This window comes from Ursus arctos, chromosome X (genome assembly GCF_023065955.2).
Source record: "Ursus arctos isolate Adak ecotype North America chromosome X, UrsArc2.0, whole genome shotgun sequence".
NCBI lineage: Eukaryota > Metazoa > Chordata > Mammalia > Carnivora > Ursidae > Ursus > Ursus arctos.
Window position 1 is genome coordinate 4,284,686 of NC_079873.1, and position 27,615 is coordinate 4,312,300.

Genomic DNA, 27,615 nt, shown 5'->3' on the forward strand with positions numbered 1-27,615 from the left:
GATTTGAAATGATCAATCATTGTGTTTTTTTCTCTAGTGTCTGATATTCCGTGTCATATCACAGGGGAACAGTTTCCTCTTTGATCATTGTTACAGAGAAAGAATCCCTCCCTCAATTTCTCCTTCCACTAAGCTGGGGTGGCAAGAGGTCTCACTCTTTTGGATTCTTTCTCTCTCGCTTGGCTGCCCTGATAAAGAAAGCCTATTTGTCACTGTCGCCTATGCCATGCCACCCCAAGTTGTCTGTACCGGCCCCCAGTGAAAAAGCTCTTGGCCTGACTGTCCTAGATTCTGGGGCCAAAGAAGGTCCTTCTTTTCCGTGAGGGGGAACTAGCCAAGTCTAAGTGTGGGATTGAAGGGAAGAAAATCTATGCAAGTCGCTTTAGTCCCTATTCAAGGTCTCCTATAGGCTGAGCTAAAGAGTGGCATGCATGACTTTGCTGTGGTCTGCTAGTTCCCTGCTGGGGTTTGGGGTGAATGGTAATATAGAATCCTCACACTCCAGACACTGTGTTCTGGGCTTAAATTTTGTGGGGAGAAATTGAGGAGACAGTTCAGCATTCTTGGACATGCAGGGGAGGAAAAAGTTTTCCTCTGCCCTCTAAGGTTATAGTAATGAGGCCTGTGAATACTGATAAAGGACAGATTAACAATAGAAAGGGTTTATTTGTGCATATGGAGTCTTTATACAAAAGAAGAGCCCAAGGAAGGAGTTAGGCTAAGGAGCTTATATGCCATTTTAACAAAGGACAATGAATTGTACATAAGTGACAGGAAAAAGCAAAGGGGTTTGGGCTTCTGGGGGTAGTAAATTGTGGGAGGGTAAATATATGGGGGGGAAACTAATGGAAGATAAGGATTATCTTAGTAAGGTTTGTTTGTTGATCTTCTGTCTACAGTGATAAGGGCTGTTCTCCTCCTGGTACGGGGGAGGGGAAGGGAAACACCTTCATGAAGGCAAATGTATGCCCTGCTTTGGGGCAGATGGTGGGAGGGTGCAGAGTTCTTTCTGCATTTGGTTCTTCTTAATTCCCTTCAGCTCAAAATAGCCTTTGGCCAAAGTGGCATATTTTGGGATGGCATATTCTTATCCCCTCCCCATCCCAGATATCCTAAGGATGAATAGTGCTCCCTAAAAACTGATCGTCCACCCAGAATCTCAGAATGTGACCTTCTTTGGAAGAAAGGTCTTTGCAGATGTAATTATTTAGGGATCTGGAGATGAAATTGCCCTCAATTTAGGGTGGGCTCCAAATCCTTATAAGAAGAGAGGACACAGAGAGACACACAGGGAAGAAGGCCACGTGGAGAGGGAGGCAGAGAAGGGAGTGATTCTGTCATGGGCCCATGGGCCAAGGATGATCCCACTAGAAGCTAGAAGAGGCAAGTAAGGAGTATTTGCTAGGGTTTCCACAGGGAACATGTCCCTGCGGACACCCTGGCTTTTGGACTTTTGGCTTCCTGACATATGAGAGAATAAATTTCTGTCATTGTAGGCCACCAGTTTGTAGCACTTTGTTCTAGCAGTCAAAGAAACCTACAGCTGACCTATAAACAGCACACGTTTGAACTCCATGGGTCTACTTGTATGTGTTTTTTAAAAAAAATACAGTATAGTCCTATAAATCTATTTTCTCTTCCTTATGATTTTCTTTTTTCCCCTTCCTTATGATTTTCTTAATCACATTTTCTTTTCTCTAGTTTACTTCATTGTAGGAATGTAGTATATAACACATTTAAAAATATGTTAATTGACTTTTATGTGGTCGGTAAGGCTTCTGGTCATCGGTTGGCTTTTAGTAAAGTTTTGGGGGAGTCAAAGTTATATGGGGATTTTCAACTGTGTGGGAGGCTGGCTCCCTGAACTCCCCCAGTGTTCAAGGTTTGACTGTAATACACATAAACAAACACCTCATCAACATTATTCAGTTATTACATGCTCACATTTATCTCTGTGTACCGAAAAGTCCCTTACAAGGTGCCTTACTATCTACTATTATGTACTATTTATTGAATAATTGAACTCTTAACGTATGCTGGGCACTATGCATGGCTTTTTGCTGCACGTACATTTCAACGCTTTCATATATATATTTCCAAATTGTGCTACCACCTACACATCTCCAGAGTCTTAATCACTAGCACTTCTAAAATATTTAATAGAATAATAGAACACTTCTTCTTTTGCCAATTATCATTTCAGCAATTACTTTAATATCTAAAATATTTTAAAGGTTTCTTTCATCTCAGCAGAAAGTCTTTCCACCCAGGGAGCTGTGACTCAAAGATGTATTTCAGCCTTAGGCAAAACCGTTTTGTTTATGATCCCAGATTTTTGTTATTTGGGTTTTCATTGTTGTGGTTCACAGACTTGGGAAGGAATGAAAATTTTAGGCAAAGACTTTCTCTAGTGTAAGAAGCTGAGAACGCAGGCAACATTCACCCTAAATACTACGCATTCAGAGAGATGGGTGGGAAATAAAACCTTGGCATTCTGGAAAACCATGTTTTTATTAGTGCCAGAAATATTCAATGGGTACTTGTTATCTCCACTCACAAGATCTAAGACTCAAATGTAGGATGTTGGCATTTCACCAGTAAAGATAAACTGCCTTTCCACAGGAGTCTTAAGCGCTCTTAAATGGTACCACATTTTCAACACTTCACAAAGCATCAAACACACGGACACTTGAGGCAAACATGAATATTTTATTCTCCCTCAATAAAACAGTTAAACACATCCATTCTCTGCCATTCAAGGTTTTATGACCTAAGGCCATGGCTACACAATTCAAAATGAACACAAGAAGAAAAAGAAGAAGAAGAAAGAAAGAAGTTCGAAGCCACCGGACTATCCAGAAGTTTTACTTCTCTCCCTTGATTATGTTGATTTAACAGAGATGTAGGACCTACCACATCTTGGGCGAAGAGTGGCCACAGATAATTCTGGATTTTGGTTCTCTAACTGGTGTGAGCCTTTCACAGTGATCCTTCTGTGAGTCTTCTGAAACCCATATCCATTGTTTTTTTTACCACCATTGACTATTGGCGCATTCCAGCTCTGTTGGGGCTGCCTTCTTGCCTTCCTAGGTATGTGGAATGAGGTGATCTGAAGTGTCTTGGGAAAGTAGCTCTCATCCACAGAATTGTCACTGCCTCTAGAATTAAGAAGAGGTGATGCACACAGTGCCCACTCAAACGTGAGACATGCTCTGTTGAAAGAGGAAGCAGATGGCAGTGTTTCCTTTCCAGGTCTAGGTCAGAAACGGGGCTTCTGTTCTTCACAGGAGAAATATGGCCCAGGCACACACATCTCTGCCTGTATCCAGCTGGTCATCTCCTCTGTGCACACAAAGTGATGGACCGTGAGGGGACTTCTGGCTCTTCCCAAGAGCTGTTTGGATGAGTCCAAGACTGAGATGCAGAGGTGTGCCCATGTGTCCAAGGGCTTCAATGTCCAAGGGCATGCAAGTGTGATTACCATAGTACAACCCCATCTGAGTGCACTGAAAAGAAGGATAGCTAAGATGTACACATGGCAGATTATGTGGGGTGAATCCATATTATTTGAAAAATACACTGTATGTGCTGACACTGTACTGCATGTCCTTATTAAAAAGTCTGGTAGAACATAGACCCAAGGGGTCATTACCCCAGCAAAATGGAGAATTGGAGGAAGAGCTTGCAAGAAAGCTGGGAATGAGGAGGCAGGGTTTTCCAATTTACATTTATACTTCTATATGCTTTCCTTTTTTCTTTTCTTTTTTTTTTTTTTTGGTCTTACAAACAAATATTTTAGTATTTTTCTTTATGGGCTTTAAAATGGAATGTACCTGTATTATACCTGTTTTCCAGCTATAACAACTAGGAAACATTAATTAAAAGTGGGGAAAAAAGATGGAGGGAGGAAATCTGAATGGTCAAAAAAAACCACACGGAAACCAGAGAAAACCATTATTAACAAAGATGAAAGTTAAAACAATTAAAAACTATGAAGATTCATTGACAACAAGCTGAGTGCCCAATAATGTCAGACAGATGGGACAAAATGTGTAATATTCACAAATAAAGTCATGTCTGGCCAGTAACAATGATATCAAAGGACATTATGAATTTGTACAGAAAGATATGAACAATATATAAAAATTTTTTTTTCCCACAAAGATCTTTTATCTAAGGATCCCACGTTGTGGAGGCACATTCTCCAGGTTCATTAGAAGGCAGTATGGAAGGTTGTAGTATAAAATGTAAACATCAGTCATTCCAGAGGTAGGATCAGTGTAGACTGTCATTGCATTCTTTATGCTTATAGACACTTTCTAGGTTTAGAACGAACATAGACTAATCTGACATTTGACAAAGAGGAGATATAGTAAGAGTTGCATGTAGAGTCTTGGTCTAAAGTCAGCAAACACAGATGTCACATTTAAGAGTTTGTGGCTACAAATGGGGACTGACATGTACATGGCTTGTTATATCTTTTTTGTTAAGATTACTTATTTATTTATTTGAGAGACAGAGACAGAGATAGTGACAGAGAGAGCGAGAGACAGCAGGAGCAGGGAGGAGAAGAAGAAGCAGGCCCCCCGCTGAGTAGGGAGCCCAAATGAGGCTCGATCCCAGGACCCTGGGATCATGACCTGAGCTGAAGGCAGACGCTTCACCAACTGAGCCACCCAGGCACCCCTGTTACCATATCTTATCAATAAGGCTATCAATTTAAGCTGTAACCACATAAAATGGGCTTTAGAAAATATGAGGTCATTTAAATCGAATGTGAATATTGTGGGCCATAAATCACTCTTAATTTGACCATGGTTGAAAGTTACAGAGAAGTGCTGAGACGTGGACAATTCTATTTGTCCTTTACACAGATCAAGCCTCTCCCCACAACATTCTCCTCTGGGCTTTCCAACGATACTAGGTTTCACATCCAGCTTTTCAAAAGGAAAAGGAACAGAAGGAAAATTGAATATCAAACATGATTCATAGCCCTCCGTACCTCCATGACTGAAGACTGCAGATAAAACACATGAAGAGGTCCCAGATAGAGCAAAGCCCTTTCTCCTAGCACACAAACGGCCTATTTTTATATTCAGAAGAGAACTCACTTAAAAAAAAAAAAAATGATCCTTTGGTTCCGACAGCTATTTGCAGGCTTTAGAGAAGGGGAGGAAAGGACTGCCTTTCTCACTCAGTGTTTGAATAAGGGTCCTTATGTTAAACTGACATCTTGGTCTTAGGGTGAAACTCCTCGGAGGCTCTCAGAAAACAAAGAAGACAGGAGTTAGAAATCTGCTTTCTCAACCCCAGGGTCAGACTCTCAAGTACCAGCTCTGGTCTCCTTTGCGTCCTTCTCCCTTCAGTGGTGGGGGCAGCTGAGCTTTCACATTTCATGTGATGGAGCAGGCCTTCTCAAACATTAATGTGCACACAAATCCACTAGGGGTCTTGTTAAAATTATAGATTCTGATTCCACAGATCTTGGCGGGGAAGGGACCTGCAATTCTACATTTCCTACAAGCTCTCAGGTGAACCAATGCTGTCTGAACCCTGCCTGAATTTGAAGGTTTTCAGCAGTGCTAGAGGAAAGAATAATATTTTCTTGCCTATGAGAATTTTCCATAGTTTGCCCATCATACGGTCAGTTTGTGCAACGTTTCTGGGTATACTCATTTTTTTTTTTTTAAGATTTTATTTATTTATTCGACAGAGATAGAGACAGCCAGCGAGAGAGGGAACACAAGCAGGGGGAGTGGGAGAGGAAGAAGCAGGCTCATAGCGGAGGATCCTGATGTGGGGCTCGATCCCATAACGCCGGGATCACGCCCTGAGCCGAAGGCAGACGTTTAACCGCTGTGCCACCCAGGCGCCCCTGGGTATACTCATTTTTTATCCCAGAATGTAGATTGGGTAATTACAACAAAATGAAATGTCCCTGAAATGGATCAAACAGTAAAGAAAGAGATGTTCCACGGTGTTAGAATCTAATCTGTCTGGAACCCGAGGGTACGGTCTACTTTCATGGAAACTGAACCAACTAGGTGGCATCATACCCTGCTAGGAGGCAGGACAAAAACAGAATTTAAGAACACAGGCACACTAGCCAACATTGTGGTAGTGATGGAAGCAGGTAAAATTGGTGTTTCCTATGTCAACCCTCTTCATTGCACAGAAGTAAAAAAAACTGTGTCACATTAAATCAACCCTTGATGCCATGAAATAATAGGAAGGTGTAAACCAAGGAGCATTCATTCCAGACAACTGTACTATATCAACAACCCAGAACATACCCCCTTATCTGAGTCGTCCAACATGCAATACAAATGGCATGCACAATTCATCTCCATGGGAAGTCCACCCAAAGTATTTTTTGTGAATCTGTTTTGCAGACTTTATTAAAGATACCGTAAGTGAGATAAAGGGGGACAGACTTCACGCATTTCATAGCTCTTAATCCTCTGGACCTTTGTTCCCTAATGTCTTTTAAAGATTTCCACCTCCTATTCACCCTCCTCGTCTCTTTCCTCCTTTGGTGATCTTCACCCCCTCAATGAAGCAAAGGCATATGGCATTAAACCCATATGCCCTATCAAACTCTATGCTCCACAAAACCAAAGAATGCTGTTCCCTTTAAGTGTCTATTTAGAAACCATGTACTGTTACGTTTAGATGTTGATGGAATGGTGTCAACTTGACCAGTCTAAGGGATGCCCAGATAGCTGGTAAAATGTTACTTCTTGGAGTGTCTGTAAGGGTGTTTCTGCAAGAGATTAACCTTTGAATTAGTAGCGTGAGTGAAGAAGATCCACCTTCACCAATGTGGGTGGACCTCATCCAATCCACTAGGGGCTTGAATGGAACAAAAAGACTGGGGAGGGACAATTCTCTTTCTCTCTTCTTCAGCTGGCATGTCCATCTTCTCCTGCCCTCAGATACTGGAGCTCTTGATTAGAGTGGTCTCCTTGGCGGTAAAGTTCTTTGTAGAGCTTGTAGTAAATCAGGAGTAATTTTTCTTTACTTAACACTTTTTGTGATGTTTGGCATTATTTTAGTAAAATTTTTTATTTGGGAGTAATTTTAGATTTACAGAAAAGTTGTAAAGATAGCATGGAGATTTCCCATACAACCTTTATCCAGTTTCCCCTATTGTGAACATCTTATATGCTTGTCCAAACCATGCAACCAACTTTGGGACATTACTATTAACTGTATTTACAGACTTTATGAGGATTTCCCAGTTTTTCCAATAATGAGATTTTTCTGTTCCAGGATCCCATCCAGGATACTACATTGCATTAGTTATTATGCCTCCTCATCTCTTCTGCACCATGACAATTTCTCAGAATTCCCTTGCTTTTTTGTGACCTTGAAAGTTAAGATATTTTTTAGAATATCCCTCCACCTGGATTTGTCTGATGCGTTCTAATGATGAAACTGCAGATATGGGTTCGGGCGAAGAAGTCCTCAGAGGTGAGGTGCCCTTCTCATCATGTCCTGTTAGGACTCCATGATTTCCATATGACTCATCACTAATGATGTTAACCAGGGCCACTTGGTAAAGACAGCATCTGTTAAGTTTCTCCACCGTTAATCATTTCTTGTGTTGTGTGACCATGGGGTTTTGTAAAAAATGGATCAATTTTCAAAATACCTAAAGTTGTATTTTTCTTTTTTTTATTGAATTCCTTTTCTCTGTTTTCAATTTATTTCTAATTCAATTTCACTTGTGTTGCTTTCTTTCAGAAAAAAAAAAATCTTATATACCATATTTCTCATAGAACTCTGTGCTTAAACCCTCAGGCTATTCTTGGATGGGATAAAAGGAAACCCATATTTTGAGCATCTCCAAGGTGTGAGGGAAAGTAATAAATATTTTATATACGTTTCTTACTTACATTTCACAAGAGCTCTCTAAATTAAATATTAACAGACCATTTTTTCAAATGAAGAAACTAATTTTCCCAAGGCCATAGTTAAAGACAGTAAGTAATAAAACAGGTATGAGAGAACCCAGACTCTTTACCCAAGGTTCAAGATCACCCACAGACTTTTCAAATTTGACTTTGTCACAATACTACATGGGTCCATTCCCACCCACCCCCCAAAAAGGAAAGGTGTATGCCCCGCACTATAAGCATTCCCTAAGTATCAGTGGCTTGAACATTCACTCCTGAAGCCCCTATTCCTCAAGTGGCCTCCCCAAATATCACTCATCCTCCAAGCTGAAGCCTACCTCCTCCAGGAAGCTCCCAGTGATGACGCCCACAACCACATCTTCTCCCTTGTACTGAGCGTGCTGTTTCTAGCATTCACTAGCACTGGACGATGGTCTTTGCTCCCCTGCATCCAGCTTGTTAAACAGGGTTAGTCCATCCATGCACCATGCCATGGACAGTACACAAGTTCCAGCCCTGATTAACAATGTTTACGCTAGCAAACTCCCAGGAATGGTTTCTGGCTTCTTGGCTGGAGCCATGTGTTTTGTCCTTCTCACCACATCCCACTTCCTGACTTTGACCCTCTCCTGTGGCCTCCCCTTGCATTTGACTACATGCCCATGTGAAAGTTAGCCAGCTACCAAGGTAGAGGGAACAGTCCTCAAGATTGTTATCACTTCTTTTTTTTTTTTTTTAAGATTTTATTTATTTCAGAGAGCGAGAGCATGAATGCAAGCATGAGCAGGGAGAGGGGCAAAGGGAGAAGCAGACAACCTGCTGAGCAGGGAGCTCATCGCGGGGCTCAATCCCAAGACCCTGAGATCATGACCTAAGATGAAAGCAGACGCTTCACCGACTGAGCCACCCAAGCACCCCAGATTGTTATCACTTCTGATGCTGATCGCAGGCTCTGGGGGGTTTCCTGAGACCACCTCAGGTTCAATCATTCCACAGAAGGACTCACAGATCTCACAGGAAGCTGTTTTCCTTCCAGTTATGGTTTACTGCAGTGAAAGGGACACAGGGAAATCAGAAATCGGAAAAGGCATCTAGGGATGCACGTGGGAAAACTGCAAATGCAGAGCTTGCAGGAGTCCTCTCCCTGTGCAGACATGGACCGTATTACATTCCCGGCACTGATGTGTGACAATACACAGGGAGTATTGATTGCCATGGAAGAACACTCACCTGAGTTGGTGTCCAGAGTTTTTATGGGGGTTCCAACATGTAAGAACGACAGACTGACCATGTGACTGACCTCAGTGTCCAGCTGCTCAGGAAGACAAGGTGATACTGCATGACCCAAAGCCCCTACCCTCTATCACTTTGTTAGGTTTTCTAGCATGGCCACACCCCCACCCTAAATCACAGTGTTATACAACCCAGTGACCCAAAGCAAACAAAGATACCCCTCTTAGAAAGGACATCCCAAGGGCTTAGAGGTCACTTCCAGAAGCTAAGGGGCAAAGGCCAGATCTTTTTTTGAACAAGATCAAATTTTAGACTACACTGTTGGGTATCTCTTACTGTCTGGGGGACCTTCACCCTTTTTTTGACACTTAGCTCTGCCTATGTTTCTCACCATAACCGAACATGTGTGTGTATACAGACACTCAGACATTTATAATGATGTTTTCACAGTGCTAGGATCATGGTTGATTTTTTTGTTTCTCATTTATACTTTTCTACTATATCCATATATCCTACAAAAATAGTTGCTGTGATAATTAGGACGGGAAAACAGATTTTAATGAGGCTTTTTTTAACATGTGGCCTGTCCAGTTTCGTTCACTATGAACTACGAGATTTGTCCACTCAGTCACTGATACAAAATACTATTTGGAGGATTGTACATGGTTTTTCCTCCCACGAATTATGTGAAAAATCACTAAAAAGGATATGTTAAGAATGATGTAAACTGTACTTGCTAATTAGAACTAGCCATGTTTTAAAGTAAAATACCCTGAGTACACAGCTAACCAGCATCAGCATAAACAAGAGACATGTATACACAAGCATACGTCCACATGTAACTATATGTACATGTCAATATGGAGACGTGTGCATGGTGTCACTCAGGAATATGAAAGATGCTTCAGCCAGTATGACCATGGGGATACACTGCTATTTGTGTTATCCAAATTTCTTCTCTGCCCGTTCAATGGGGCTATTTCTCGGCACAGCATGCACTGTCAGTGGAGACAACAGAACCTCTAAGGGACCAAGACTGAATCTTAGGGGTGAAGGAAATCTTAGTATTTTTATGTATGAAGCACAAATATGCACTCAAGTACAATGTTATTATGGTATTAAACTTTCACGGGAGGGAAATGGTTCAATAAAACAAAACGTCCCCCCACCAAAAATGAAAGCAACTCCTCTGTGAAGACTCATCTTCTTCAACCTTAACTGAGAACTCCTTCCTCTGACACTAGCATTTCTAGAATTTACTTCAGCCATAACCACAACAACATCGAATGGAGGTTATGGTGTCTCCCCCTCACGTGTGAAGCTCACCAAAGCTTCCTTGTAATTATCTCTCAATTTGCAAGAAACCAGTGCTGTGTCTAGCACATGGGAAGTGTTAAATAATCATTTCATGAATAAATAAACCAGCTAAGAGCCAAAGGTGAACAATTAAAATAACTCACAAGTATTGAACACTGACAAGGGGCCAAGAACAATTCTGATAGTCTCCTAAATGCTCACAGCAACCCAATGAAGGAAACACTGTGGTCACCATTCTCATTTTATAAACAAGAAAACGGACACAGAGAATTTAAGCCAAGTTTCCAAGTCGACTCAGTAAGTGGAAGACCCAAGGACAGATCCCGGAGCCTAAACATTGCTCCATTTCCCTGTATCAACACATCATCATTATTCCTGACAGCAATCCAGCACTTGGAAGAAGTATTCTTTATGCTAAGAAAGAATAAACATACCCTTCATAAATAATACAAAAACAAGCAACAGCTTTTACAGACTGGAAAGCTACTGCCAAGGAGCCTGGAGTATGTTGGCAATTAATAAAACATTTTTAAATGTACTCTAATTCAAATACAATAAGGAAAATCAATTAATGATTCTGAAACAGAGAGCAAGTAGAAACAATTATTATAATTTTGCATGTATTGAGAACCCATAACACTCCCACTGTCGGGCTCACAAAATCCATTTCCCCATGCTGTGAGGTGTAGTTTTAACCACTGGTAGAGATGTCACTCTACATTTTGTTGGACCACAGTTTTAAACTGGTAGGGTGTACCTGTGAGAGATTTTTTTTTTTTTAAAGTCAAATAAAGTAACAGTCATGTTCTCACTAATTCCATATAATGTGCTTGATGGCAATGCTATACCCCTATGTATGACTCGACCATACCATTCACACACAATAAATTCCAGGCACCCATAACTGCAGGAATTCATGTCCCATATTTCTGTCTCGTTTTCAATCCAATCTTTGCTATAAACTAGAAGACAAGTCCAGAAGGTCCTGTGTTTAGATTAGAGTCTATTATTTCTGCCACATGAACTCTCTTTGACATAACACAGTCACTTTGGAAAGTTCTTATTTTGTTAAACGTGTCCCTGAGCAAATGTCTAAATAATTACAGTCCCTCAAAAATGAAAACTTTTATGCCATGAAATTCAACTAGTGGGAAAACTGCTTTCAATTGTCCCAAGTCTGTTGCAAAGCGTTGTTTTGGTTTTACATTTAATGTTTCTCAGTTTTGTGCCAAGCCAAGAATCGGAGTTTTGAAGATTAGCTTTCTACGGTGATCACTGGTCTCTTTGCACGCTTTCTAAAAAGTACATCTCTAGCTCCACTCTGTGTGAATAAACCTAGAGCTTCTGGGATGACCGACCAACCATGATTTCTCACGCCAATGGTAATTCTAACAACAGATGTTTGGGCTGCAATTTATAGCTATGGAACTTTTTACATGTGTTGTTTAAGGTATTCTCAGAAGAAGAGAAGATATGGGGGCTGCTAGCATCTCTGTGACCCAAGGTTCTGGGGAGAAATATCACTTACCAGAGGTAGTGGAGGAAGCTGCAGCTATAAACAGACCGAACGTGACGGCTCAGACGTGGTCACTCTCGTGCACAGCGTAGAGCTTCTGCCAAGGATCAGTGGAAGCCTCTGCTCCACACAGTCATTCAGGGATCCAAGCTGTCACGCTTGTACCATTTTCAGTCCACATCGTGAAGCGTCCCTCTGGGCCTCAGCTCTGCAGTCAGCTGGAAAGAAGTGCAGGGGGGACATCCTGTGTCAGACTTACATGGTTATGCCTTGCACGTTCACGTCTGCTCACTTCTGGGAGGACCTGGTCACCTGGGCACGCCTAACTATGTGGAACACTGGAATTGGACATGACGGGGTATATGGAAGAAGGGGTGGGCAAACGGTGTCTCCCACAGCTAAGAACCAAGTTCTTCTGACCTGAATCCTATATCTTCTCTCTATCCATCACTGCCTGAATGCCCGGTTTAATTAAAGTATCATTGGATCAACTGGACTGCTTCCTCACTGCAAACATTTTTTGACAGGGGATACAGCCATCGCTGTTTTCAGGCCAACCCTCTACCCACCAACATTTTCCTCCAGGAGGAAATTGGCTTTTTATCCCTTTTGAACACGATTGATCCCCAAGGGCTGAGACATTCGGTGCAAATCGAAGCTATAGGACATGCAGATAGAATGAACCATGTCAAGAGTGTAAGGTTTAGAGGTAGGTGCTTCCTGTTTGATTCTGCTCAGGGTTTGCGGTGCCAGAATCCTGGATTCTGTAGGTACTTCTAGGTAGGTACCTACTGGGACCCACCCTCTAAGAGTGGGCGGTCTCCGTCGGTCATGAGAGTCTTATAGAAATGAAGTCATTTGTCCAAGAGAAATAAAAACACATGTCCCCCAAAACTCATATACGAATGTTCATAGCAACATTCTTCATAATAGACAATATGTGGAGAAAGTGTAAATGTCCACCGACTGATGAATGGATAAGCAAAATGTGTTCCATCCCTATAACGGAATATTATTTGGCCATAAAAAACAATGAAATTCTGACACATGCTACAATGTGGATGAACCTCAAAGACATTATACACAAAGAAGCCAGACACAAAAGGTCACATAGTGTAGATTCCATTTACAGGCAATGTCCAGAGAAGCCAAATCTATAGAGACAGAAAGCAGACTGACTGGCGGTTGCCAGGGGCTGGCAGTGGGTGGAATGGGGAGTGACTGCTGATGGGTACTGGGTTTCTTTTGGGGGGAATGAGAATATTCTAAAATTGTGGTAATGGGTGCACAATTCTGTGAATGTACTAAAAAACACTGAGTTGTAGAATGCAGGTGTGTGACTTGAGTGGCATGTGAATTCCATCTTAATGAAGATGTTATAAAGAAAAGAAATGACGTCCTTTCTAAGGGGCATGCGGTGAGCTTGTTCCAAAGGGTCAAGGTAGAGGCTCTGGAGACTCCAGAGTGCCTCAGGATTCCCTTAGCAACATAGCCAGGAAAAGTTGCAGCCACATAAGGATGGTACCAGTGACATCCCATGAAACGGGAATCCACAACACAGTCCTTGTGCATATCCTCAGCTTCCTTCTTTATATGCTGCGTGCATGAAGCCTGAGCAGCCAGGAGGCTGACTGTTGGTGCTGATGTTCCCATAATGATTCGTCCAAAGGGTTCACCCAGGACCATGCTGAACTGTACCTGAACCTTGTGATCCTGGAAAATGCGTAAGGTTAAGAAGTTACCCCGCCCTCTCTGTTCTGGAAAGCTGCTGAGTGCAAAGAACCACCCTTCCTCATGTGAGTTAGGTATGGCTCAGGGATGCCCACTAGTTTACCTAGAAACCCAGACACCTGCCCTCCAGATTCCCATTCTTGGCCTTGTGAATGATTCACTGGACAGCTTGTGCCCACTGATCTGTTAGAACAAAGTGCTTGTTAGCCAAGCTTTGGTTCAGCTGCTCTCCTTCCCCCAAGGCCCTGAACTTTCTACTGAGCTAGGTTTTATTTGGTACCCTCAGCCTGAGCAAGGACAGTCCCTCCTGAGGACAGGCTAGCTCAGGGGAAACCAAGCTCGGGTCTACCATCACATTGTGTCACTTTCACCTGCCTTCCCCATGCCTGGTTCCTTCTAGACTTGTAGGTCATGACAGTCATGATTGCTCCTCTCCATAAAACAAAATCCCTTTTTGCCTAAGTGTTCTTGCTGACCTTATAGACAGAGCGTCCTCCCAAACTCCATAGACCCATGCCCCTTGTGGCTTTCACCCCTCATCAACATCTTTTGGAATAAAACTCTCTCCGGACTAAGTCTGGATTTGGTTTCTGTTTGTTTGTTTTTATTTGTTTTGTGTTTTGACACTGAAACCCACGTGGGCTCTCAGGATTAAATTGACAAGTGGTTCCTCCTAAAACCATCACTAGTTCCTACCCTGGCCTACTTTCCTCAACGCTGATGGAACTGATCCGTCAATACATCTCCTTGCTTCATCTGTGCAGCCCCCTCCATCTTCTGTTTTCTTGTAACAAGTTTAATTACCACTGATAATCAGATTCTCAAAACACAGCAATCCTTGCAGAAGCTGTTTGATTTGGAACTTTTGGAAGAAAGTAAAAGGACTTTTTTCGTGATGATGCAGCTGACAAGAGTATGATGAGAACTGTGGCTTTCTGCAACACAGTGGGTTACAGAGGATACACCTTGTGTTCTCACATGCCCACTGAGCAATGCTTGAGCAAGGTGTAGAGGGAGCCATGTCCCATCTGGGCTCACTGGGATCGTCTCTTGGTACTTTCTTCTCGTTCCCCAGCTGATCTGTGCCCAGAACTCTTCCTTTTGACTGAGTTAGTTTCTATTGGGCATTTTCTTGAAATGCTGAGCGTTTATCCATGCATTTCTAGCCAGGTGTTTCCACCACACAGGGACAGGGACAAGGGCTATAAGTCCTTTGTATTGTGTGCCCTAATGTTCCTCCAGGGTAGTCATTTGGGTTGTTGGTTTTAATCCCTTCCTGTCCTATATTCTGTGGGCTGAAGTTCTAAGAACAGGTCTGACAGCCATCACTTCGGTCTCCTGAAAATTTGACTCCAAGTGAGGGAGGAACTGAATGTTTGGGAACTGTTTGCCCGGTTGCTCATCTGTCCCATTTTCCTACTAAAATCCACAACTGTTCCAACCACGCAGAAATAAGTGGCTCACATTAGCTTGCCTATTCTGGTACTTTATCAAGAACTGTATTCTAGGAAGTGAATAGTGGACCTCCATCTATATTGTAGGTAGTTTCTAGGCTTTATTTACAAACAGAGTGCTTTAGACAAAGCCTTTTGCATAATACAAATAGCAAGTGATTATTCTCAAATGACCATAATACTCCTAGTCGAAAGCTCTTTCAATTCAAATGGCATTAGCATACATCTTATTTTCTGGAAAATGTATTGGAAACTGCAGGAGAAAGGCCCATTCTCTGTGCGTTTGGGAGAACTAAGCTATTGAATAAAGAGGAAAACTGAGATGTTATTGAAAGACCTCATTCTCTACTTTGGGGAGGTTTGATAACTCAGTTCCAGAAGTGGGTTTTGGGCTCCTTTGTGTTTGGAATGAGGCACTGATAAGCAGGCAGGAATTAAACATTGAATAAGATATGGTCCCTTCTCTCAAGACATTTATAATGTGGTTTTATGAATACTGCAGTCAAGAATCCCCAACTACCATGCGAGAGGATGACACATTCTAAGTTTGGGTTTGTTTCTGTTTTCCCCTCCTAAAACCAACCAAATTTAGCGCCTTCACCCACAAAATGATCATATCCCCTGGGACCCAGACAACAGTCCCAAAAATCGAAAGCTTGAATAACTTTGTCCTCTGTGTGATATCTGCTTGATTATTAAAAAACAAAAAAAAACAAAAAAAAAACAAAAAAAACAACATCCAGAAGTCGATGACTATTTTTGCACTAAATAGTCACAATCCATGGCTCTCTGCTTTGATTTAAGGCTCTTTGGGGTCACTGAAGTGTCATTTGGAAAATTGCTTCCTGACGCATAATATTATGGTAATGATTCCCTAAAGCCTGGCATAAAGGCTCTGCCATGAGAGATAACAATTTATTTTCTTCCAAGTATTGTTTTAAAACAAGAGGCAGCTGGGGGTCAAGAGAGAGGCTCTGGGTTATAACAGGCTTAATGCGACCCTTGGAATTTTTTTTACACGCTTGGGAGGAGAAAGATTGTTCATAAATACTCATTTACAGAAACAGTTCAAGAGACACAGAAAAGATACATTTCTCTTCCATCTGAGCACACAATTATTATCTAATAACAATATAAATAAGGAGAAGAGAGGAAGGTGCCAGAATTTTAGGGGTGAGGTTAGAAGCTGAGAGACCTAGATTCAAATCCCAGCCTTGCCTCTCATTGATTATAACCCTTTGGTTTACAAATCAAGCTTTTTGAGCTCAGCCACTTGCCTCAAAGACAGGGGTGAAGTTTAAATACAATATTGTGAGCAAAAGCTAAGAAACAAATATACAGGGCATGGACAAACACTATAGTATAGTTTACGTACATAGCATAAACCCAATAACTGTACTGATCATTGCTGTTGTTACTGTATATAGGAGTTATACACAAAATAATGACATACACAGGGCCAGCTACCGTGCTCTGTTCCATATCTGAGATAGGTGGTGTGCTGTATGTTTATTTTGACTAGGCTATGGTGCCCAGTTTTTGGCTAAACACTAGTCTAGATATTGCTGTGAAGGTATGTTTTAGATGGGATTACATTTAAATCACTACACTTCAAGTAAAGCAGATTAGTCTCCATAATGTGGTTGGGTGGGGAGTGGATGGGGATGGAGGGGTGGGTCTTATCATTTGAGGGGCTTAGGAGCAAAGACTGAAGTTTCCCAAAGAAGAAGCAATTCTTAAGACAGCAATATAGAATCCCTGCTGAATTTCCAGGCTTCTGGTCTACCCTGAAGATCTGGGGCTTCCCAGCCCCCATAATCATGAGCTAATTCCTTAAAATAATGAGAGAGAGAGAGAGAGAAGGAAAGAAATACAAATATAGCTGTCTGCAGAGACAGAGACAGATCTCTCTAGATAGATCGATCGATCGATCGATCGATCCAATAGAATTAGTTATCTATATAGTATAGATCTCTCTGGATAGATGATAGATAAATAGATATACCCAACAGAGTTGTAGTTATCTATATAGATATAAATCTCTCTAGACTGATGATAAATACATAGATCAAACTGAATTATAGTTATCTATATAGTATAGATCTCTCTATATAGATGATAGATGGATCAATTAGAATTATAGTTATCTATATAGTATAGATCTTTCTAGATTGCTGATAGATAAACAGATCCAATACAATTATAATTATCATTGTATAGACAAAGATATACTGGGTACATCTATACACCTGTCTATCTAGAGATACCTATCTCTGGCTCTCTCTCTAGATAGATCTATGGATGGATAAGTATATATACCTATATCTATGTATGTCTTTATCTCTATGGATATCCTATTTGTTCTGTTTCTCTAGAAAACCTGATTAATTCAGGCGGGGAGAACCACAAGTAAATAGGCAATCTGAACGCTCTGTGATGGGTCTCACCACAGCGTAAGGTGCTATGAGAATGTATAGTGTAAGGGCCACTTAATGCTGTCTTTGAAGGACTGGATGAAGCTGCCTAAAATGAGGGCTGAAAATGAGAACACCCTTTAATGGGTAGATACAAGGGGAGGATCAGCTGGAGGATTAAGAACATAAACAAGACATGTGATGTACGAGGCCATGAAAGACAAGGGGGAAAGCTTTCCCAAGGGAAGGAGAGTTCGTGTGATGGGAACACTGTAGAAAGTGTACATCAGAGAGAGGAATGTGTACCCTGGGGGGTTCAGGCAGGTGTTAGTATGGCATGAAGACCAGATGCAGGGCATGGCCATGGAGATGGCTGGAGAGGAATGGGGGAGCAGATCCTGAGGGGAGAAGACCAAGAATTCAACAAGTACAACTCCCCTGAACCTCTCAGGGTACAGATCAATGGCTGTCCCTGGGAGAGCACTGCAGGGCAGTGGCAGCCCCAGGGAAGAGCCAGGCAGTGGGAGAAAGGTTGGAAATGTGGAAGAGTTTGCTCATTGTAGAACAGGTGTCCCAGAGGGAGAAGAGCAGTAGAGGCTAGGTCAGGAGTCTGCAGGGGGGTGGGGACCCAGAGTTCAGGAGATGTAGTTGTGATGACCCAATGGGTTCACCTCCCGGACAGGGACATGGGAAGCCTTAGTCCATAGTCTCAGTGGAGTCACCCAGGGAGCTTTATGAATACTGCTGCCAGGGTCCCACCCCAGAAATGTTGTTGTTACTAATGTGGGTGCAGCCTCAACGTGAGAATGTTAAGAACAATCTGCCCACGTCATGCTCATGTACAGTCTAGGGTAAGAACTATCCCAGTCCAATTGCAGGTCAGGAGAACTTTACTTCCCAGGACTCACACGCTTACAGAGAGCAGCTGCTGTCTCTGGTAGTGGGGGGACTCCAGGTGCTTGGGAAGATGTTTACCTTGGCCTAGATCATTATAATTCTGAGTGTGTTCTGACATCTGTGGATGAATAAACTCTGTGTTCTAGATGGGGTCCTCTGGGGTATGGGTTGTCTTACCCTGGAGCCAAGAAAAAGCTCCAGGTTCAAAACAAGTGGCATGAAAACTCTCAGGCAGAGCGTCCTTTTTCTGAGTCTCCTGGGAAAATCAGAGTATAGACTTCTCAGTTTATACTTGAAAGAGCTGCAGTCTCTGGTATTTGGGGCATTCGACTTTCTGGAAGGGACCATCCATAGTCCATGAGGTAGCCAGTACCATCTCAGTTTTAAAGACGAGGAAACCAAGAAATAGAGAGGTAAGACAAATTACCTCTGGGTTATCCATCTAGTGGTTTGAATAGTACATTACTTATGTATTGCTAAAGTGATCACTGGGGTCTATCCAAGTCTGTCTCCACAAAAAGCCAAGACCTGAGTTCTTATTTAACTTCAAAATGAAGGATATGAGCATTGATTCAATAATCCCATCTCAAATTTGGTTTTTTCTAGGAGACAAAAAAAGAAAGAAGCTTAACTGATGTTGGAAACATGAGTTTTATGTGGGTGTCCCATGTGGTTGCACTGGTGGCAGAGGGAGAAATATTACACGAAGATCCCACACATGTGAGGGGAACGGACTTCTCTGACCCCTGAACAACAGAACTGCAGCTCTATCACAATCTGGACACTTGGAGGGAGGGAGGTGTGAATCTCCTGACTGTACGTTAGAGTCTGTGATCCTTAGACCGATGGTGGTGCCAACCCATCCTCTGAGAAAAGAGGTTTGATTTATCCAACAACCTGTAAGGCTGGGGTTGGCTGGCTTAAGACGGGGCTGTGCCTAAGGTGTGGAGGGTAAACGGTGGTCAGACTCCATTTCTTTCGTGCCTTGTAAGTCCAATAGACTATCCTTTATCTTCACCACAATCTTGCTCACATATCAGTAGTGTCCCATGTAGTTGACACATTTCCAGGGTTTACTGAGATCAGCAACTCCCCAAATACACTGACTGTCTTTCCTAAACAACAGCTTTGTCCCTAAGACACCTGTGAGGAGGAGGCTATGGGGTCCCTGCGAGCAGAGTGGGTATGAATGGCTCCAAAAGCACTCAAAGGGTGAGGTATATGATTCTAAACCTTGCTACTCACATAAATTTCCCCTAAAGACATGTGTTCCTCCACTGGGTGTAGGCACTGTGCCTCACTGTGTGCAGACAGCAGGGTGGCCTGGTGGTCTACCTCCACCAAGCCCACACGTGTCATTGCCTCTTGGTAGCTGCATCAAGACTGACTCTCTCTTGGTGAGCAACCACGTGGGTGTGAAGAAATGTCCCCACGGGAGGCACACTCTAGGCATAAAGGCAGATCTCACCTGCTCTTTGGAACAGATCTCTTTGCACAAGCTAATTAGCCCTTAAACCCAAGTACAACTGTGGGACACAATCTATTGTATCTGATAACATTGAAGGTGTAATCACGCTTCTAAACACAGAGCCGTTTCCCCTGTCTAAGCAAATCTGAAGGAAAAAGAATCTATCAGTTAAAAGCTTTCTTCTAAATATCTGTAGCTCTTATCAATAGATTTTTGACTTAGCACAACATAACAATGGAGCTGCCATTCATGAATCCTGTAGCTATTTTGTAAGATCACGTTTTGGAAGGTATGCCACTATTTAAAACTAAAAGTTTATACTAAATTACTCTGTGCTATGTAACACTGAAGAATGCATGAAGGTATGTGCAAAAGGCCTCTTGAAATACATATTTCTTTTTGGCAGAAAAAATAATTTTGGAGACTCCTATTGGTGGGAAGTGGGCCCGTGGGCGGATGGACCCTGGGTTCCAGCAAACTTCAGAGTAGAAGGACTGTAACTGGGGTGGGATATGATGGCACGCAGAATAGGCTGGGCTTCTATTTGGCCGTCTATGTTGGGCCTCTTTGCATTCATCTTCTAAAATGAAATTGCCCAAGAGAATAATTATTCATCTTTTCAAAGAAGGGAATACCCAGTGCTCTCCACGCGGATCCAAATTTAGATTTTCAGGGTCTAATTTAGACACTAACTTCACAAGCTAAACTCTTTCTCCATAAAGGTAGACTACAGGAAAAGAGAGAAAAACATGTAGGATGAGTGGGATCAATAGATGTCAGAGAAATTCCTAGATTTGGCCCCTGCAAGGGTCGAGGTCACACCACTGACAAGATGGTGGTCCAAGCTAATGGCGTGGGTTGGTGGATCCATTCTCACAGGCTACAGTCGATGGTGCCCCTGCAGCTGTGCAAGGCAGCTCCTGGTATAACTCCGGGCATGAGTACACTGAAGGAGACTTGAGAATAGCCCTTCTGAAGTAAGGTTACACATCATTCTCTCAGCTACTTCCTTAGAGAATTCTGAATGCACGTTCCATTAAAAGAACAGTACAGCAACAAAGGGACATGCTACTTGCTACTACTGTTTACTTAGAGATTTCAACCCACCTTACGCTCCTCGGATGAAAATTACAGCTTCTCATGGACCTACCATTCTAGGAACCAAGATATCAAGGTGAAAACCCTCCCCTCTGATTGTCTGAGCATGGAATACAAACAAAATAATTAGTGACTCGAAAGGCATTTCAAACATTAGCTCACATGTAGCCATGCAAAACGGGGAAGATGCTGTTTGTAAATTCCAATCACTACTTAGAAAGACTTTAAGGATTCATATCCTAGGCAACAGAAATGTGTTCTGCAAAAGAAACCTTCCCACATGCTTTTCTATATTTTTCATAGTTAAGCGTTCATTTAAACAAACGAGGAGTTTCTTACCTCTCTACCCAGTGGTCCTTCAGCAAACCAGCTTCTTCTTCTCCAAGTCACTCCACGAATGGGCAGAGAGAACTGGATCCCATTGGGGGGACCACAGGCTGCTCCTCATGTAAGAGAGGTAGAAACTTTCACATCAAGACTTCCAGGTATACATACTAAGGTATTCATTGCCATTATCTTACAGGAGAGAGCTTTGTGCAAAACATCCTTGTCCCACAAATCGGGAACTGGCTTTCAGTGGCTGAGAATCAATAGTACACAGAGTCATGGAATTTGTTCCCCATAATAAGGAGCATTTCTATGTTGACACACATCTTTTCCGGGTTGAAGAATAATCAATAGAATAAATTTGAGACATCAGACTATGTTTATTGCAGTTGTTGGATAAAATATTATTTTCTTCCATTGAACTTGAGATTTTGGACCCTTTGGTGATTAAGGCAAGGGATATAAACCTAATCGCAAACAGTCAGGAACACCAAAGCTAGAACATCCCAGGGATTGCCACCTGAGACCTCTGCCTGGGGCTCTCCATGTGATGCTGCTCCTTGGTCAGTGATCTGATGAACTGAAGGCAAGGAGGAAGAGTGTCTACTAATTGATGCTAAAATGCTGAGGCCCTTATCCTCCCAGACCATGCAAAGCTCTGCCGTAGCAAAGGAAGTCAGCACAATGAAAAAAGCGTGGGATCCACAGTGAGAATATGAAGTGAGCACCATCGCTTTGCAATATGGTGGCCATGGATTTGGTAGGGAGATGTCAAAGTACTTCTGGGAAACTGTGTGGGTTCCAGGCTGTGGCAACCTCCTGTTCTGGCAAAATGCATCGTCTATGTGGATCAGTCCCATGAGCCTGGACACTGAAGTTTGGGGACCAGAGTCTCAGGCTGTCATGAAGGGGTACTTCCCTGATGAGTCCTCATGCGGCAAGTGGCAAGGCAACGGTGTTTTAAGGACATGTAGCATTCAATGGATGGGGCCAATGGTCATGAGTTCAAGAAAGTTTCAGTAGGACAGAAATTTACCATAACCTCCATCTATCTTCTTCATTTTTCAAATCCAATTCTGCAGGATACCCTGCATCCCTCTGTATATCATGAGATGCTACATCCTGGAGGCCTTTTGGTGCTGCAGTGATCTCTTCAATGGAGCCCAAGATAGTTTTTATGTTGAATTTCATCTACAGTGCATACAACCATGTGAAGTTCTTTCTAAAAGAAAAGAAAGAAGAACATGAATCAACAATGGAAACATGGATTTGTTTTTCCCTGTGTCATTCACATTTGGGAATAAAAAAAGTAGCCAGCAGTTTAATTTTAGTCTTCATTAATTTTTAATAAATTTGTACAATTGTCCAGATTTAAATCACCGCTGAGGAATGAGAGCGCAGCAATAACTGACTCAATTTGGGTCAGATGTCTGTAATGATGCTTAAACACAGGTTATGTAACAAAAAACGAATGAGAATGATCCTCTCAAATTAAAAACAGTAACAACAACAATAATAAAACAAAGACAAAGAAGATATAACAAAAGAAGAGAAAAAAGCTTCAAGAATCAAACGAATTGTGGGTTATCTTGGCCAAGGACTATGTTTACAGATTGACACGATCAATCATGACAGTACTAAGAAGTCACCATGAGCAAAAAGGGAGGACTTCTGATAGAGCAGAAAATGTGAACTCTATTCCACAATCTAGGTTTCCTGTGTCTTGATAAAAGTGCGTCCACTTTCCATTACCAAGTCCATGCACTGACCTCATGACCTCTGAACTTCAGATGTCCAGGCTTGGACCTCAGAACAACAGCTAAACAGGATTGCTTGTTACAGGTCTGGAGAAGCTCAAAGCAGACACCTCCGCGATCACGTATCAAGGAACAGGTAGATGGTGAGCATCGTTAGACAAGAAATAAAGCCTCAAGGCGCATGGCTGTGATTTACTTCTAGACTACATCATTGAATATTTAGTGTCATTTAATGTGATAAGGTATAAAATAGAATGTTATAATAATTTATGTCATGTTCTCTGACAGTATATGGTATGTATGTTATCTTCTAAATTATGTCTCCTTGCAGCTAAATCAGCAGGCATTTGATAGGAAAAAGTCAACATACTGTGATTAAGATATTGAAAAATACATACAACGCAAGATGTTCAGGAAGTACTTTCTTTTATTTTCTTAGTTCCTTAATCAAAGTTGGTCACTGCCCCTCCCACACATACATCGAAAAAGATGCTCTCTTCAGCCTTTCCTAGACATACTGGTGAAGGGAATAGAGTGGAATTGCAAATTACAGGGTTCTAGATCTTTGTTAAGTTTGTTCCTAAACATTCCTGGAAATAAAAAATAAAAATGAAAAGTAAGCCACGACCACTTTGGACAAAAAGACAGAGGCATACGCTTGTAATGGGGGTCACTTTATAGACACAAAAGGCATATGTAAGAAATGGAATACAAGGGGGAAATATACATTAATAAAAAAATAGGGTCACCAAAGTAATCATGGGTGATACTCTTTTGCTTAAAAAACTGGGTAACTGTGATCTTACATGTGGTGCCTGCATATAATTGTTTAACATGTCTTCTAAAATGTATATGTTCTAACAACCACTTTATTGAAAGATGAAACACAGTATCAGGTCTCCTGCTTTGACAGCCCTTCTTAGAGACAGATTAGGGCATTTCCTGGTCCCTGCTGCAAACCAGGAGTTATAGACAGACCAAGACTAAGTAAAGGTCCCAGCAGTTTCGGCTGGTTTCAAGGTGAAAGGCGCTCTCTCACATTGGTATTACTGTTATGCTTAATGGTTCATTTATTTTTATCTTCTTTATTATTTTTCAATATGAGCTTATAATTTCCTCATAAAGTCTTTTCTCCAATTTTATTCTATTCATTACTAATTCCTTATATTTGTGTGCCTTTGTGGAAGATATTTTCTAAAAATGTGTGTTCTAATTGTTGCCAATATACCAATATACAAGCGATTGTGACTATTTCCATTGCATCCAGCAACTGTGATAAAACCTCATTGGTTTGAACAATTTACCTAAGTATTCTTTGAAGTTTGAGGTTTTCTAGTAGACAATAAATAAGCTCTGAATGATAACAGCTCTTTCCTTTTAACCGTCATAGGTTTTAATTTCTTCTTATTCTTAGTACCTCCAATACAAAGGTGAATGGAGGTGGTAATAAAAAGCATTCTTTTTTTTTTTTTTAAGATTTTATTTATTATTTGAGAGAGAGAAGTAGTGAGAGGGTGGGAGAGGGAGAAGCAGACTCCCAGCTGAGCACGGAGACCAATGCCCTGAGATCATGGACCTGAGCCGAAGGCAGACGTCCAACTGACCGAGCCACCCAGCAGCCCCAATAAAAAGCATTCTTATTCTTGATCTTAAAAAAAAAAAAAAAAAAAAAAAGACTAACCTTTGCACCATTAAATATATTTTAACTCAGTTTTATTTTTTTTAACTTTCTTTCTTTCTGAGAGACAGAGAGGGTGAGAGAGTAGGGGGAGGAGCAGAGGGAGAAGCAGGCTCCCACTGAGTGTGGAACTGGATGCAGGGCTTGATCCCACGACTCCAAGATCATGACTGGAGCCCAAATCAAGAGTCTTATGCTCAGTGGACTGAGTCCCTCGGGAACCCCTCAACTCAGTTTTGTTTTAAATAGATATTTATCAGAGTAGGAAGGTAGCTCTCTGACCCTCATTGGTAAGGGTGGCTTTGAAAAAAGAAAGTAAGGAATAAATATTAACTTTATCAAATGCTTTTTATTAATCTATTAAAATGATCATATAGCTTTTTCTCTGGTGATTAATAATCTGACCTTTCTAATGTTAATGTAGCTTTGTATTTCTAAGATAAATTTTCCCATGATGTGATTATTATTCTTTACATATTGGTAGATCGTTTTGTTGCTATTTTAAGATGTTCATTCCTAGATTTAACAAAATGTATTCTTCTTGGATAACTTGGTTATTATAGTTAGGTATTCTCATAAAATGAGTTGAGATTAGTGTCTTATTTTTCTGGTCTCTGGAAGTGTTGTATTGGTTTGGAATTATTTGTTGATTGTTAGAATTAACATAGAAAAACCACATGGGCATACGCCCTTGAGTTATTAAAATTTATGTTTCTTCTTAAGTCAGTTATATGTTTCTAGGATTTTGAAAATTTACATTTTTTAACTTATTGGTGTGAAGTTGTTAATGCTATCATTGTATTGTCTTCTTGATCTCAGCAGTATCTATACGTCTTTCTTTTTTTATTCTGATAGTATATTTCTCTCTCCCTCTCTCTCTCATATTCTCCGTCTCTCTTAATCAATCTTGCCAGAGGTTTTTCAGTCTTACTATTTTATTCTTTCTACTTTGGAGAAGTTTAATCCATTGTTTTTTTTCCTAATACCCTGTGCTAGATGTTCAACTCATTGATGTCTATCTTACATTCACTTCTTTTTTTTTTTTTTTTTAAGATTTTATTTATTCATTTGAGAGAGAGAGAGAGACAGCCAGTGAGAGAGGGAACACAAGCAGGGGAGTGGGAGAGAAGAAGCAGGCTCCCAGCGGAGGAGCCCGATGTGGGGCTCGATCCCAGAACGCTGGGATCACGTCCTGAGCCGAAGGCAGACGCTTAACGAATGAGCCACCCAGGCGCCCCCTTACATTCACTTCTAATATCAACATTTAAGATTTTAAATTTCCCTTTAGATACTGCTCTGTAGCATGTCCCATTTTTAAAGTATATAGTATTATCATTGTTTATCTATATCTTCTGTCCCATTATGATCTCTTTTTTGACCCATGACCTTAAAAAAAAAAGTATGCTTTAAAATTCAAAATATGCAGGTTTTCTCTGTATCTCTTTGCTCATGATTTCTAACTTAACACATTATAAAGAGAGAATGTGACTGATATGACACCAGCCTGATGAGCTTTATTGATAACCTGCTTTATGAAGTAAGTGTTCAATTTTCATAAACATTCCATGTATTACAATGAGGGAATATATTTTTTCCTTTGCAGCCTGCAACGTTCACATGCTAACATGAAATGCGTTTTTCTTTTCATTATATTTTCTGTTTAAAAAATTTGCTCCTTGTGGGAAAGTTATTGAATTGTAGAGCAATGCTCCAAAATTAATGCAAATAAGTTGATAGAGTGCTTAGCACATGCTTATGTATGGCTATACACTAGGCATTAAGAACGCAATGATCAAAGAGACCAACATAGTGCATGTTCCCATGGACCTACCTTGGTGTCTAGAGGGGAAGAGAGAGAAGTACACACATGGTTCTTGAATTATTGTGTTAAATGACACAGAGGGAAAGCACGGTGTGTAATGAGGAAGGTTCTGACTGAGATAAGGTACTGTAGCTAAGTCTGGATACAGAATATAAAAAAGTCATCCAGGTATATGAATCATCAAAAAAGGTTCAAGTACAGGTCTGTCGCCCTACCCTATTCCTCTTTCATCCTTATCCCCCTCCCCATCCCCACCAGGACCTTCTGTCTTTCTTTCTTTCCTCTTTCTTCCACGTGTTTACCTTTTGGTTTCTTACCACCACAGCTGTCTTTCTCTGGAAACATATTACTGGTCCCTCGGGACAAAACCGCACAATACTGTGGGTGTGTTCTGTTCAGTAGAGTTCCTAATGACATCCACACCCCATAAATGAATTTTTCCAGTTCAAAAGTTACACGGTTTATCAAATTTTGTTGTTGATTGGGACTGTGCACATATAAATATCAAAGAATATTTTTAAGTAGTTACCATGCTCTGTATTATTCTAAGAAATGCAGTCACCTAAAGTGAGGGACTACTTTCACCATGTTCAACATTTCTTTCTTTCTCCTTTTCTCTCTTTCTCCCTTCCTCCCCACTCTTCCTTCCTCCCTCCCTCCCTCTCTCTCTCTTTCTTTTAGAGACAGACAGAAGGGGGAGGTGAGGAGAGGGGGAAGATGGAGAGGGAGAGAAAGAATTCCAAGTAGGCTCCACACCCAACATAGAACCCAACGTGGGGCTCATTCCCACAACCCTGAGATCGTGACCTGAATTGAAATCAAAAGACGGTCACTTAACTGACTGTGCCACCCAGGCGCCCCCAAGATTTCATTTATACTACAATTGTGTGAAGTTAGAGAAGTTTTTGTTATTGTTAGATGGATTCACTGAAGACTAATATTGCCCTGACAGTCCATTAAAACATCTGGTTATTTATAGTATGTAGTTGTTGAGCCCTGTCTCCC

The 27,615-nt window shown here is 41.4% G+C and overlaps 1 protein-coding gene across 3 annotated transcripts in view; it reads right to left on the bottom strand.

Annotated features, from left to right (window-relative positions):
* LOC130541809 (pseudouridine-5'-phosphatase-like) overlaps positions 1 to 27,615 on the bottom strand; it is a 584,313-nt gene that overhangs the window by 420,343 nt on the left and 136,355 nt on the right. For 2 of the 3 annotated variants that reach the window (XR_008958517.1, XR_008958518.1), the window contains exons 4-5: positions 21,366 to 22,575; positions 11,977 to 12,182 (exon numbers count right to left, since the gene is read on the bottom strand). The gene's annotated coding sequence lies outside the window, so the exon portion shown is untranslated. Of the gene's footprint in view, positions 1 to 8,620; positions 12,183 to 21,365; positions 22,576 to 27,615 lie in introns of those variants that run through there. The other variant, XR_008958516.1, reaches the window with a different exon arrangement.